We start from the raw sequence: 16,163 nt of genomic DNA on the forward strand, positions 1-16,163 counted from the left end.
ACTGCCATGATTCAACCTGTTGGCATAACCACTTTTAGATTTCACTGATAAGGTAGACCCCTGTATATATGTCTTCCTATATCTTCCCACTTTCATAGTTCATCTGTCTTACTAGGACTTCTAATTCAGTTGCTTTCCAATGCTTAACTATCTCCCTTTAGTGTGGTGCCACTAATGCTTAAGGAAATGGTATGCTGTTCTGTGCTGTGCCATGGGACTTCAGAGGCAAGCTTTTAAGTGTGTATGCCAAGTACCTGTTCTTTAGGATTGAGGGTCAGATAAGCTAGTCATCTTTACATGTACATAAGTGCACAATTGCAAGGATAATTCTAATACAGAACGGGCTTCTTGCTTAAAAGTCTTGTAGTTAGATACTTGGGGTTTGGTTTATTATGCCTCAAGTAAAATATAATACATTATTAATTGAATTGGTCACTGGGCCAGTCACAGTGGTCAACTTAATCCCATTAGGCTCCAAATTAAAAAGAGTGTGGTTGTGTTCAAGGAGAATTTAAGTTCTTTGGAAAGGATGTTGTGAAAGACAGTAGGAGACAAAGGAAGCCGTGTCTTTCTGCCTTGACTGTAGAGGAAATGAAATAAATAACGAAACAAACAAAAGACAACAATGAAAGCCCCAAACCCCTTTTCCATCCTACTTAGCTCTTTCCCCTGCAATCTACTTCTGAAGATTTGCTTGACAGTCTGTTACAGAATCCCCACTGGATTTCAAGATCTGAAGGATCTACAATCCAAATCTATGTGGACCTCTGTGTTTTATTTTGCTGTTGCATGTAGATTTGAGAATGCTTTGAACTGAGGTTGATGGGCAGTGTAGGGAGTATCATCCATAGGACTGTTCCCAAGCTTGGTTCATTAAAGCTCCTCTGCTCCCTAAAATCCTATCTTTCCTCCACTGGAAACATGTAGAAGAATTAAAGGCTTTAAGAGTCTTCTTGAGGTTCCTTTTGTGACACAGGGTAGCTAAGGATGGTAAAAGCACATTACATGGCAAGATTATCCAAATTAGCTCTTACTGAATTGAAATCCTGTTAAAATAAGCGTCATCTTCTTATTAAGCAGATGTTGTTATTAGAGAATAGCCGTAGTTTCAATCAGGAATGAACCAGGATTGTAAGAGTGAGTCCAATCGATGAGGGGGAGGAGGGATTCTATGAGCAAAGGGCATCGAGATCATGATGGGAAAACGTACAGAGACGTCCAACCAAACTAGAGGAAACTCATGAACTGTGGACCAGTAGCTGTGGAGCCCCCATGGGACTGGACTTGGCCCTCTGGATACGTGAGACAGTTGTTTAGCTTGAACTGTTTGGGGGGCCCCCAGGCAGGGGGATCAGGATCCATCTCTGGTGCATGAGTGGGCTTCTTGAAGCCTAGTGCCTAAGGTGTGACACCTTGGTTCAGGGGGGAGGGCCTTGGACCTGCCTCAGCTAAAAGTACCAGGCTCTGCAGACTCCCCATGGGAGACCTTGACTTGAAGGAGGTGGGAATGGGGGGGAAGGGTTGGGAGGGAAGGCTGGGAGGCGGGAAGAGAGAGGAGAGGGGATCTGTGGTTGGTATGTAAAATGAATAGAAATTTTTTTAAATAATAATAAAAAAGGGGGAAAAAGAGTCAATTTGAGGGCCAGGAAGAAAAGGGGAGGTGGTAATGATAAGAGGAGTACTGAGTGGGAGGAACCCAGTTCTGCTCTCACACACCCCGTCTCTTGCTTACCCCAACCTCAGCAATAACTGGCTATGTGTATCAAATTTCCATCCACTTTTATTTAAGGAAAAGGTCCTGCTCCTTAAATTGCTTGAGGAAACTTGGGTAAGAGCACATCTAATGTCCATTGCAAATATGAACACATCTAATGTCCATTGCAAATATGAACACATCTAATGTCCACTGCAAATATGAACACATCTAATGTCCACTGCAAATATGAACACATCTAATGTCCACTGCAAATATGAACACATCTAATGTCCACTGCAAATATGAAACCAAGGGCTTGACATACCCACCACTTCTAATAGCAGAACTAACTTTTGGAAAATATTAGACACCTTATTTGTATTAAAAATATTTGATGAATTTGGGCCAAAGAATAAAATGTATATTTATGTTTGATTATATATTTAAAATTTCAAAATTAATAATTGATAGATACATAAAATATTAGGGCACATACACAAATCCCCCTTCTCCCTTGTTCCCAAGACATAGTATTTTCAAACAGCAATGACTCCCTAGTCTAACATTTCCAAGCAACATGAACTGGAAAATTGTCTTAAGCTCTTTATCCTTCAAATTCCTCATCTGTAAAATGAAGATGATAATAGGATCTATTCAGTGTAATGAAAACATTGTAAGACATTTTAAACCTTTAGGAACATGACAAGAACCCCGTAAGCACTCACCATAAATGAAATTATATTATTGCTTATTTTGAAATGATTAAGTCAATATTACATTTGTGACCATTGAATATTTGAATAACTAATTTATGCCATTGTATAAAGAGAAATGGGATGTCTAGAATAGCTCGAAGTAGAAAAACAGAAATGGAAAACAGATGGGAAATACCCGGAAAGAAATTTTTCTCGGTATTGCCCATCTGCCTCTCTCTGCCTGCATGCTTTGCAGTAAAATAAATTTCCAAACAGCCAAGTGATAGAATCCTCCATCCAGTTTAATTTGTGTTTGCACTTCAGTGGCCACTGGCAAGGAGTGGTTAGATTTCAATTTGACAATCGTTGCCACATAGTCTTCATGCTTAGCCCACGAGAGGCAAAGCCGTACAAAAGACTGAAATTAGTGGGAGGCGATTGTTCTCCTTATTAATCAGTTCTGGACACATTTGGCAGCCTTCTTTTGTGACACAAGCGTTATTCAAATCAAGGTGTGGAGGCTCTTTTCTAAAGTGTTATTTTAGTTGAAAGCATGCAGCTCTTCTGAGAAGGTCACAACCTCCTTTGCCTAAGAATATGTTAAGATTAGTGTTTTTCATTTGAAAATTACACGGTTTTCTAAACGCGCCATCGTTCTTCATTCTCTTATTAATTTAAACATACTTATTCACAGAAAAATAAATAGAACCCTATTTGATTTGGGAATTAAAGGCTAATGCATTCTCCTTCTAAATGGGAGGAAAGTCAGCATTATTTTGATTTCTTTTAATAAATGGCTGCGCATGCAGATCCAGATCACAAAGCAAATGATGGGGGCTCCTTTTTAAAGACAAGACTGAAATGTCGCTCCTGAATCCATTAAGCAGTTCATAGTTCTTTTTTTTTTTTTCAGAAATAAAGGTGGTTAGTTATTAAGTCTATACATCCCTAGAATAGATGTTCACTTTCCTGTTTTAGTAAACCAACTAATACAGACACTTCGGAATAAAAAGGAAAAGAATATTTTTTTGGCTTATTTTTAAATCCTTATTTTAATCCTTTAATAGTTAAAGGAATTGGGCTAAAGGCTTTTTTCTCTCTTTCTTCCTGTGTGGTTCTTGTTAGGAAATCTCTGCTGTGAACCCTCAGAAGTTCCAACTGAAGGTCTTGTAGTAGCTAATGTGTGTGTCTTAGTTCCATGCCACATTGCTTGGGGTGGCACAGGATCCAGGCGAGCGGTACTGTCTTCTTTAGACTTCTGCGGTCTCATGACAGAGTGGCATGGTACAAGGAGAAGCATACAAAACCAACAGACATCACATTTCTCCCCTTGCCAAGGCCAGACACATAGCAAGATGAATTGGACATAGCAGGAAACCATTGTCTCCCTGTTAGTGGGACTCTGGGAGTACCTTGCAGGCCTCACCACAAAAGGCTGAAGAGAAGTCTTGTCCAAAGCTCTGTAGTGCTGATCTTAGCAATAGCAGGTTGCTCATTCTTCTTCTAGGGAAAAGGGAAAAAGATCAACGGAAAAGTTAAGCCTGGCTTGCTGGTGTACCCCTTGAATCTCAGCCCTTGGCAGGCTGGGACAGGACAATCGCGAGTTTGAGGCCAGCTTGTGCCCTATAAAAGAATGTCAGAAACAGATAAGCAAACAAATCAAAAGTCCCCAAACATATACAACAACAAAATAACAAGAGTTAAAAAAAGTTAAATTTGACCTTTTATTCTCTGGCCATGTCTAAATCTCTCTCATTAAGAATGTTTTGGGATTCTATGTCCTGGCTAGGGTACTTGAACTTTGTGTGAATAATTTGTTCATTAACTTAAAATTAGGAGAGACTGTCACATTATGTTCTTTGTTAATAAATCATCTGATGTAAGTGTACTTGCTGTTGAAGGTGTCTGCAGCACTCTAACAGTTACAATGGGACTGCAAGGACTTTGTAATTCTTTCTGTATTACTTTTTTAATAATTCTCGCTTCCACACAAACCAGGATGTGTTTTGATGCCAACTATAATAATATAATTACATCAATTCCCTCCCTTTCCTCCCTCCAAATCCACTCTTCTACCTCTCCTTACTTTCTTTTAAATTTATGGTCTCTTTTTCATTAATTGTCGTCACATAAACACACACACACATTCCTAAATACATAAATACTACCTGCGCAGTCTGTATCGTGTTACTTGTATATGTTTTCAGGGTTGAGTATTTGCTGTTGGATAGCAAGTCCGTGTGCTTTTCCCTGGGGAAGACGAGTTCAACCACTCTCAGCATCCCTTAGTTGCTGGTATTCTTTCTGTAGGATGAGGTTTCATGAGCTTTCCCCTGCCCACATTAGCATTGTCTAATGGTGTTATCCTTGTTCAGCTGGTGTTTAGGAAGCCATAGTGGTGAGTATATATGGTGTAGCTTCTGACATTTCTTGGAGACATAAGCTCACGGCAAACTCTCTGTTCCTTACAATTTTTCCACTGCTTCTTTTGCAATGATCTCTGAGCCCTAGGTGCAGAAGTTGTGTTGTAGATACATCAACTTGGACTGGGCTCCAGAACTCTGAATTTGTCAGCTGTGGTTTTGTGCAATGGTCTCTGTCTATTGCAAAGATAAGTTTTCTTGATAAGTGGCGAGTACTGCATTCATCTGTTGATATAAGGACACATATTTAGAATGTAGTTAGGGACTATGCAGGTTTAGTAAGGTGGTGGTTGGTTGCAGTATCTCTAAGATCTATGCCTTCATTAATCCTCGGTAGTTTTCAAGTATTCCAGTACCAGACATGATTTCCCTCTTGTTGAATGGGTGATAAGGCCAATTAGACAGCTGTTGGTTACTGCCAAATTATGTGTGCCACTACTACACTCAGTGTTATCATGCCATGCTGGTCATTGTGGTTCATAAGTTGGCTGCGCTGTTGTTTGCTTCCCTCCTTTGGAAGTCTGCAAGGTATCTTCTGGTACCAGGAAAGCTAGTTATTAGGGAGGGGCATTCAGATCATTGACAGCTGGGAGGCCTGGGTCTTATGTACAAAATGCATGATGTCTGTGGTGATGTATAGTGTCCCCCAATATACTGTGTCTTCCAATAAAATTTACCTGAAGTTCAGAGGAAAAAGCCAGCCACTATATTAACATAGAAGTCAGGCAATGGTAGCACATGCCTTTAATCCTATTACTTGGGTGGCAGGGATCTATCTGGATCTCTGTGAGTTCAAGGCCACACTGGGAACAGAGCCAGGCATGGTGATACATGCTTTTAATCCCAAAACTAACCATTGAGGTCTGGGGGTCTGTACAGACAGACAGGAAGTGACAGAACTGGGCAGGAAGAGGAAGTGTTGTAGCTGGGCTGAGAGAGCAAATGAGAGAACAGAACAGAAAGGCATATAGGTGTGGGTAGACAGGAAGTAGCTTGCTTTGGAAGCTGTGGAGTTGGTGAGGTGAGGTTAGCTGTGGCTTTTCCTATTTCTCTGATCTCTCTCAGGCTTTAACCCCAATTTCTGGCTCCGAGTTTTTTTTATTAATAAGACTGTTTAACAATTCATCTACAGGTGTCTTCAGCAATAGGGATTTACCTTCTATGTCTTGTGGGCAACCAAGGGCAATAACAACAGCAATAGCCTAAACTATTTTGGGAGTCTCTTGGACAACTATGACAAATCAAAAGAGAGCTGCTCATGTCTGGTACTGGGGTTTTCATAAAGTTTCAAGAATGTGTTCATCTTTTCATTTTATTTATGTTTTGAAGCTAACTAATAAAGTCTATCTCTTTTTATTTCTAGTTTTCTCTATTTCAAGTTCAGAATAGTTTCTCATAAATTTTAGATTTGCTAATAGGAGTTATTTTAAAGTTTCTGACATGAATATATGCATATTGCTTTAGAGGTTTTAAATTTCACAGAAATACATTCATTGACAAAAATCTCATTAGTAATATTTCCATTCTTATATGTAAACATCAGGAAAAAGTAGGTATATCCAAGTATAATTATATAGTTCTCATTTTTTTAATGTAAAATCACCCACTGTTTAGTAAATTTTAAAGAAAATTGTGTATCTTTACAAAATTCCTGTGTCTATAATTCTCCTTTTTATGCTGGCTTAACATCCTATGGGAAGGACAGATCATAATTTATTGAACTATTTCCAACTGACACATCCTATATGCCTGGCTTTTACTACTATATACATTCCTGCAATCATCACCCTTATACCTACAGGGCATTTTTTGCAAATACAGGTTTTCTTCTTTGAGCTCCTAAAGAGGGGAGTTGTGTTCTTCAAATTAGCTCAATTAAGGTGCAAGAAAATTAAATATGGCAGCAAAAGACTATCAAACTCGAGAACCTTTGAAACCAGAGAACCCCAGAATCAGAAAACTGATACTCAGAATAAAGTGTGCTACTCAGGCAAGAGAACTCTGTGCTGGAGGCCATCACAACAGATGTTAAAAATGAATGAAAGCACTGAGGGGGAAATGCTGATAAGAGCAGAGCTGATGGTGGTGAAAAATGGGCTGCTGAAGCAGAGCTGTGAGCCGGGTGGATGCCATCCATGGTGGGTGCAGGAAGTAGTAAGAACTGCCATAAGATGAGAGCTAATAAGGCTGAGGGTAAGCCATCACAGGAGAAGCCGGAGTACAGACATTGATTCTTTTCCTTTTGACTGACACATAATATTTGCACATATTTATGAGGTATGATGTGAAGTTTTGATGCATATATGCATTGAATATGCATGGATCCTTAATGGAATTCTACTTTTGTATCAGCTAGGCTGTGAGCCTTTTCCTCTCACCAAAGGTTATATAACTACTCATGCTTTCCTTTCTGTTTTCTTGGGGTGCAGTGGTTGCAACAGTATGAACCCACCCAAGTTCTTTGTGATGTTTTACATCCATTACTTATTTATAAATCGAATGTGAACAATTCACATTGGATAAATATGAGCTGGGATGAAACAGACCGTGTTGATGAAACAAATAATTCTGCAAATAGAATAATTGGTCAAAGACGCCACATGTTTTAAATATTGCATGAATTGAATGAAATTTATACACTGTAGATTCTTCAGGAATGTTTTCCCAAATGGTGTTGGTAATTTTAACCACAGGTTCCGAGAATGTCATTCTGCATTTCTTCCTTCAGCAGTGTGGATGGTTAACTTTTAAATATTTGATCAATTTATTTTACTCATTATAGTGAAAATAGCTACTTCATTAATATTTCTGAGTCAGCAGGAGAAGAATATGTATCTTTTATCTTATGAACCACATGTTAATCTTTGCTTATTTTTCTATTGAATTGTTTTTTGTCTTAGTAGTTTATAGACACTTAAAAATAACTGTATGTAAATGATGTGCCCATTAATTATTCAAAAACATCCCCAATAATCCTTGTTCTGTAATTTAACTTTATATGTTATTTCCAAAACAAATTTCACATATTTATGTGGAAAATTTCACTAGTTTTCCACTAGTTGTTATGAGCTTTTTACTTTGTCTGCTGCTCAATTATTAACATATTCATTTGTATAGTTTTGTCTATTTTTGAGAATGTATTTTAATTACAGCATTTCTCTCTTCCCTATTCACTTATATTTTAATATAAGTGAAATTTTAATGTACAGATACTAGAATTGGTCTTTTTATGTAAGTTATATAATGATATTTCAATTATCCTAATGATTTCCTTTGCTCAATAAATAATCAAAACTAACATTGACATTCCTTACCCAGTAATTTATAGATATTTCTAAATTGTGATATCTACTGTTTAGTTTACCTTTTTCCAAATTGCTGGAGTGTCAGTGACTTTTCCTGTTCTGTAAACACACACGCAGACTTGTTTTAGTTATTTGCAAACAGTTTTATTTCTTTTTAAATTATTTAATTAATTAGTATAATTTATTTTTTAGGTTAAATTTTTAATTGAAAATTCCTACATTATATTCTTAACTTGATTTCTCCTCCCCTATCTCCTCCCAGAACCTTTGCACCTTCCCACCCATCCAAACTCTACACCTTCTTTCTCTTTTTTAGAAAACAAACAGGCAAATAAAAAAGCAAACAAACTAGAATAAAAACAAACAAACAAATAAATAAACAGTAAAGAGACACAAGAAACACACACACAGAAGAAAGCCCATGAAAGCACAAAATTTAAAAAAAAAACCATAATATACAAGCAAAAGACCAGTGAGATAAAAATGCCTACACAAAGTAATATGAGACAAAAAATTCTACAAAAGTACCATTGAGTTAGTTTTCTGTTGGGCCGGGGAGTTAGTTTTCTGTTGGGAAGGGGGCCTACCTATCCTTAAGGATACTTTATATATACAATGAGACTCCATTGGAAAACACTAATTTTTCCTTTGCAAGTAGCTGTCAATTGGAGGTAGCTTCTTCATTAAGGATGGGAGATCATGACCACTTCTTCCTCTTGGTGCTAAAACCCCATCTATCTTGAACCTGTGCAAGCCCTGTGCATGCTGCTACCATCTCTGTGATTTCGTATGTGCATCAGTCCTGTTGTGTCTTGGAGACACTATTTCCTTTGTGTGATCCATCCCCTCTGGCTCTTGCAACCTTTCTTCTGCATAGCTCCCTGTGTCTTGGGGGGTGGGGTGGGGAGCTGTTGAAGACATACCCTGTAGGACTAAATGTTCCAGAGTTTCTCACTCTCTGCACATTGTCCAACTGTAGGTCTCTGTATTAGTTCTCACCTACTGCAAGAGGAAACTTTTCTGATGATGACTAAGAGAGACACTGATCTCTGAGTATAGCAGTATGTCATTATTAGTTTTTTTTTTTATTGCAACGTTCCTTCAGCAGAACAATGTATTTGGTTTTCGCCTAGGCCTAGAGCCTATGTAATTCGTGGATACCAAAGTAGCACCAGACCTCGATTACATTTCATGGAATGGGCCTTAATTCCAACCAGATAGTGGTTGATTATTCCCACAATGATTTCGCCACTATTGTACCAGCATGTTTTGTAAGCAGGTCACCATTGTAGATTGCAGGCTTTGTCACTGGTTTGGTGTTTACCTTTCCACTCTGGTATCATGCTGACTACCATCCAGTACCATGAACATTAGTTAGTAGGTGAAGGCTCCCGTTAGGCACCAGTTTGAATTCTCCACGTTCAGTGAGTTATGTAGGTGTTGCCTTCAGCGATAAGACTTCACCATGGTTTTTGTGGAGATAAATCAATAGTTTTGGCAATAGCCTGGGTTGTTTGGGTTTCCACGAGGCTCCTTTGGCCAACAACTTGATTAAGTTGGCCGTTTCTGACTCTGAAAGTTTCACTTGGTAGCAAAAGCTGTCTAGTTGGGGCTTTGTATCCCCTGCTGTTTGATGGTTCTATCTAGCTTTCCTTCATACATGGGTATAATTTAAGAAGCTTCTATAGTAGTAGATTTGATATGACACCTCAGTTAGCCAGTAGTATTTGTTGTCCCTCCCTTACTTCTTGCCTTACTCATTCATTTCTTTCCTCACCCTCCCCATTTAACTCTGTTCCAGTTTGCCCCATCTCTCCATAACTGAATATTCTACTTTCCCTTCCTTGGGAGATTCCCCCCCCCCCACCTCTGCCCCAGTTTTTTACTCTATACCTAGCCTCTAAACAGAGTATAGCTTGCTTATTGAAGACTTAACAGATAACATCCACATTTAAGTGCATACATACATTTGTCTTTTTGAGTCTGTATTAACTTACTCAGGATGAATTTTTTTCTATCCACTCACCTGTAGATTTCATGATTTTGTTGTTGTTATTTTTTTCTGCTGAATAATATTTTTAATTGTGTCTGTGCCTATGGAGACCAGATGAGGGTATCAGATTCCCTGGAACTGAAGTTACACAGAATTATGATGTGTTCCACATAGGTCATCAGAACCAAATTTAGGCTCTCTGTAAGAGCAGTACATGCTCTTAACAGCTGAGCCATCTCCCCAACCTCTACTTTTACCTTTTCTTTTGATGACCTTTCATGTCACATTGCTCCTTAGTTATACTTTGATCATTTTCTTGTGAATCTTCTTCACCAAATCTGGGCTCTGGGCTTTTCTGTCTTGCCTTGTAGAATCTAGTTTTAGCAAGAATCCCACGATGCCAGTTTGCTGCCATTGTTATCCTTGGTTTGCCTTAGCCAAAATATTGTCACATCATTTCTCAGAACTTCTCTTTCCCTTGTTGTGTCTGTCCACTACCCTGATGTTAGCCCCATCTACTTGTCTGTGTATCTTTGCTTGTTCTTGTGTTGGGAGCCACATCTCTCCCCCACCACAGTAGTCTCAATAAGAGAGGCGTCCCTGAGCAGACCTCCTCTGCATTTTCACAGGGGCCTGTAACTGTAATTAATGAGGCAATTCCATGTAATTTATCTGGTAATCAAGAGAGGTTTATTTCTGGAGTAACTTACAGCTAATAGGGGTTGGTTACTGGATCTGGGAGAGATGAGGTACCATCCAGTGGAGAACTCTGGCTTTGTCTCCCATTCAGCTTTCAGGAACACGAGGTATCTAGAAGGGGCCAGCACATACACAGCACCTCAAGTCTTAAGGGGCTCCCTCTCAACCACACCCCAGGGGCAGGTCATAGGCAGGTGTGGCAGTTACCTGCTGTCACTCTAGGGGTAATGTTTCAAGGTCAAAGCTGGAACAGCTACTCACTACAGGGGCCCCAATATATTTTCTTTAAGACACAGTTTTCTAGATTCCAAAAATCTAGACATTTAATAAGTACTGATTAATTTGAGTATATTTGATATATTTAATGATTGATCCTCTTTACAAGAGGCATAGTTTATATATCTATTTCTAAAGACATATTTTGTTTTTCTCCTTCCTTCCTTCCTTCCTTCCTTCCTTCCTTCCTTCCTTCCTTCCTTCCTGCCTTCCTGTCTTTCTTTCTTTCTCTCTCTCTCTCTCTCTCTCTCTCTCTCTCTCTCTCTTTCTTTCTCTCTATAGTTTTTAAAAACATTTCCAAATGGAAAGTGTGGAGAGCTTTCTTTCATTTTTATGTCCTGAAAGGAAGATAAAGTAAAAATTTAAATTATGAGTTTTATTTTCTTGGACATTATGATAAAAATTATAAAAGGTTAATAAAAATCAATACTAAGAGAGATATTCCTCTAACTCTTCTTATTTTTGTCATAGGAAAAGAATGAATTGAGCTTGCCTTATTATATATATTTCTAACAAAAATTGTATAGAAAACAGGACATGAAATTGTTTATTTTACATTTAGTTTTTGAAATACACTTCTTAAACTGGCCATTTCTGCTGAAGTACACAAGCTGTTTGCTAAAAGTGAATCTTAAAGTTATCCTTATTTAAAGTGTTTACATTGTTACCAATTTTCTCCATTTTCCTTTTTTTAATTGCTGACCGGTTTAAGTGTGACCTGTGCTTTCCATATTTCCCAAGATCACATTCATGGACATCCTGCATGCTTTAGTTTCGTATGGCTTTACTTTCTCACTACATTAGTTACTTTTTTTAAATTCTAATTGACCCCTGTCAAGAAGCTACTTCAGGAACCAGGGGTCTATTTTGGCTTCCTGTTTGAGGGATACAGTAAGTCATGACGGGGAAGGCATGATGGCAGGAGTCTCAGCTGGCTGGTTACATTACTTGTTGTCATGAAGCAGGGAGTGAAGAGAAAACAGAGCCAGGTTATCATATGTCAAAAGACGGAGAACTGACTCAGTGGTTAAGAACACTTGCTGCTCTTGGAAAGGACCTGCATTTGGACCTCAGCACCCACATGGTGGTTCCCAGACATTTGTAACTCTAGTTCTAGGATATCTGATGCTCTTTTCTGACCTCCACAGGCACCAGGCATGCACATGATATACAAATGCATACAGATAAAACACTCATAGACATAAAATAAATCAATCTTTAAAAAGTCCAAAAAATAGCCGGGCGGTGGTGGTGCACGCCTTTAATCCCAGCACTCGGGAGGCAGAGCCAGGCGGATCTCTGTGAGTTCAAGGCCAGCCTGGGCTACCAAGCGAGTTCCAGGAAAGGCACAAAGCTACACAGAGAAACCCTGTCTTGAAAAACCAAAAAAAAAAAAAAAAAAAAAAAAAAAAGTCCAAAAAATATTAAGGCTCATCAGCAGTGACTAATTTCCTTCAGCAAGGGTCAACTTCTTCAAGGTTTGGCCTCCTTCTCAAAGTGCTGTAGCACCTGGGAAACAATAACTCTACACATGAGCTATCGGGCATACTTCACATTCAAATCTCAACACATAAGGCAACTGGCTTGCTTTTAGTACCTATTATAGTATTAGAAATAATTTCTGGCTGGTCGGTGGTGGCGCACGCCTTTAATCCTAGCACTCGGGAGGCAGAGCCAGGCGAATCTCTGTGAGTTCGAGGCCAACCTGTGTAGCTAGAGTTTTCCTGCCTGGCCCACCTCAGGACAAATCTCTCTCACCTGCCAGTCCCACAGCTGCTCAGACCCGACCAAGTAAACATAGAGACTTATATTGCTTACAAACTGTATGGCCATGGCAGGCTTCTTGCTAACTGTTCTTACAGCTTAAATTAATCCATTTTTATAAATCTATATCTTGCCACATGGCTCGTGGCTTACCGGGATCTTCACATGCGGCTTGTCATGGCGGTGGCTGGCAGTGTCTCCCTCACCCAGCTTCCTGTTCTCTCAATTCTCCTCTCTGTTAGTCCCACCTATACTTCCTGCCTGGCCACTGGCCAATCAGGATTTATTTATTGACCAATCAGCAACACATTTGACATACAGACCATCCCACAGCAAACCTGGTCTCCAAAGCGAGTTCCAGGAAAGACACAAAGCTACAAAGAAACCCTGTCTCGAAAAAAAAAAAAAAAAGAAAAAGAAAAAGAAATAATTTCTGATAAACTGACATTCATTTAGTTTAACACATAAGGAATAGACTTTTCACTTAAGTTTGAGAACTAACTCAGTAGCTTGTACTGATATATTTTTTTACGTACACATATGCATGCATGAACACCCCCCACCCCCTCTCTCTTTCTCTCATTCTGCTTAGTCTAACTAGTGTTGCTCTAATTTGAATGTACTTAGGACTGACCCCTGAAAATTAGGGTTTTATCCCTTAAAAAAAAAAAAAAACCCAGACAAACTGATTTTCACTCCTCCAGCAGTCATTGACTAACTATAGTTCTTTATCTAGGGGTGTGGTCTTGTGAAATTTTCCTTCCTCCATGTTGGCACGTCAGTTGACATTGTGTTTGCAGGTTGTGTGCGGGTTCAGGAAAGTAACATCCTGCTCAGTCCATAGGAACTGTCATATTGCAGTCGTCCTGTTCTCTGGCTCTTAACAATATATCTATTCTTCCTTCTGCAATGCTCCCTGAGTCTTAGGTGTAGGGTTGTATTGTAGATTTCCCATTGGGGTTGGACACCACAAGTCACTTACTCTCTGTATTTTGACGGGTTCTGTATCTTTCTATTAGTCTCTATCTGCCACAGAAAGAAGCTACTTTGATGATAAATGAGAGCTGTATTTATCTCTGGGTAAAATTATAAATATTTAGAAGGTAAGTAGAAACTATATTACCTTAGTAATATGGTAGTAGTAGGTTTTCTCTAAGATCTAGAGCCCCTCTAGCAATGAGTTCTTGGCTGGGCTTACCAGGCATGAGTTCCCTCCAATTATACAGCTATTGGGTGACTGAAAGACACAAATACTATGATTGTCCTGTTGGGGATATCTTGTCAGTCCTGTTGCTGTCACAGGTCTCTGGCTTCACAGCTGGGTAGGACTATTAATTGCTTTTCTTCCTTGGCAGCTTGGATAGGAGCTTCTGACACCATGAGAGCTAGCTCTCCAGGAGGTGGCCTCCAGGTCAGTATCAGTATGGTTTCTTTAAGTCCTGTGACCGAAGTGTACAGTGTCCCATGCCTTATCTTATGCCACCTTTCCAACATTCCAGATCATCCGTGATTTTACATCCTAATGAAATGTTATCACATGCATGTTTTGTCTAGGATTAGTGTTCTGTGGTACCATAACTAAGGCAAGGTTTTCTTCAAATGTCACATTTTTAATGACATCATATTCTTGACACCTACTCACAAGCCCTACCTCACAGTTCCTACAGTATATTTTTATGCATTTTCCTTAATTCATCTGTAATTGCTCTAAACAATTTGTTTTTACATTTGATCATAAGATTATGTGGAATTATATATGTGAAAATCTGACTTTCAATTCCTGCAATTGCTCAGCCAGTTGCCTGTACCCTTACAGTTGGTATTTTTTTCCTCATTCATATTAATTCATGATGGAAATGAGCATCTGTTAAATTATTTTGCGTTTAGGTGCATTATCCTTTCTAATGATTTCCTTTGCACCTATTCTTCTACTTCATAGAAAAAAATCTCTTCCCTGGACTGGGTGCTCTATTCATTGAAATGACTCTGAGATACTTTTATCAGAACTAAAAATAAGCATCCGGACACCTCCAGTGTCAATTACCTCAGCATATTGAGCTCACACCTGGCGGTCAGCCTGTGTTTCCGATCTCAGGCATTCACACTGCCAGACAACCAGTTGCTCCAGGCAGAAACTTTAGAAGGATCCTAAAATCCTCATGTCCGGTTGATTCACAAGACTTGTGAATTCACTCTCTCAAAGATCTCCAAACTATTCTCTCCTTGCTACTGACTCTGCATTCACCGGAATCCTGTCCTCTGTCAGGGCTCAGCTTAAATGTCACCTCCTCAGAGGGCTTTGCCTGGCACTGTTTAAGGGGCATCATTTTACAGTGACCGCTAAACTCCCTCCTTTCCTTTGTAACTCCCGTAACAATTTGTTGTGACTCACTTCCCACTTTTTACTAACTTATGGTCTGTTTTCCCACTTGAACGTGACTCCTGCGATGGCTGTGTTATATATCCAGTGTGTCTGATCACTCCTGTGCCAGCTTCTAACTCACAGCAGACACTTGGTAATAAGAAGGAAAGAATGGCTGAATAAAAGCACCACATGCTCCCCTCACTACTAGGTTCATTTGCTTCTGTCTCCCTGGCTTGTTTTTGACAAACCCCCATGACTCAGATAGACTCTTTATCAAGCACCGAGATCTGACCCTGATACTTCCCAGATTACAGACCATTCCCTCTTAAATGCAAAGCCGATATCATTTTCCTTAGCACACAAAGTAGCAGAGCTACTTTGAATCCACTTTAGGTTTTGACTACTCAAAAATGAAACATCCATATTACATATGCACCATATATCAAATCTACCATACATATTATGCTAAAAAATCTTAAAATTCATATCAGATCTTAAATTCATCATGAATGAAGCAACAACAAACCCTCCACTGGTAATAGAGTTCCAGGGCAAAGAAAAAGAATCCATAAGTTCACCTAGAGCAGTGTTTCTCAATTTGTGGATCATGATCCCTTTGGGGTTCCAACGACCCTTTCGATAGGATCCTATATCAGATACTCTGCACATCAGATATTTATCTTAAAATTCATAGCAGTAGCAAAATTACAGTTAGGGAATAGCAAGGAAAATAATTATGTGCTTGGGGGTCATCACAACATGAGGAACTGTGTTGAAGGGTTGCAGTATTAGGAGGGTTGAGGACCACTGCTCTAGTCTCTATTATTACGTCTTCGAACATGTTCTCAACTTATTTCTTGCTAAGTATATTAAATTCTATTATTTCTGTTTTAGAGATGTCTTTTGCTTTTATGTTTTGTTCCTATTAATCTTTTTTGCGGATTTTA

The sequence above is a fragment of the Peromyscus eremicus genome, chromosome 8b (assembly GCF_949786415.1).
Source record: "Peromyscus eremicus chromosome 8b, PerEre_H2_v1, whole genome shotgun sequence".
In the NCBI taxonomy this organism is placed as follows: domain Eukaryota; kingdom Metazoa; phylum Chordata; class Mammalia; order Rodentia; family Cricetidae; genus Peromyscus; species Peromyscus eremicus.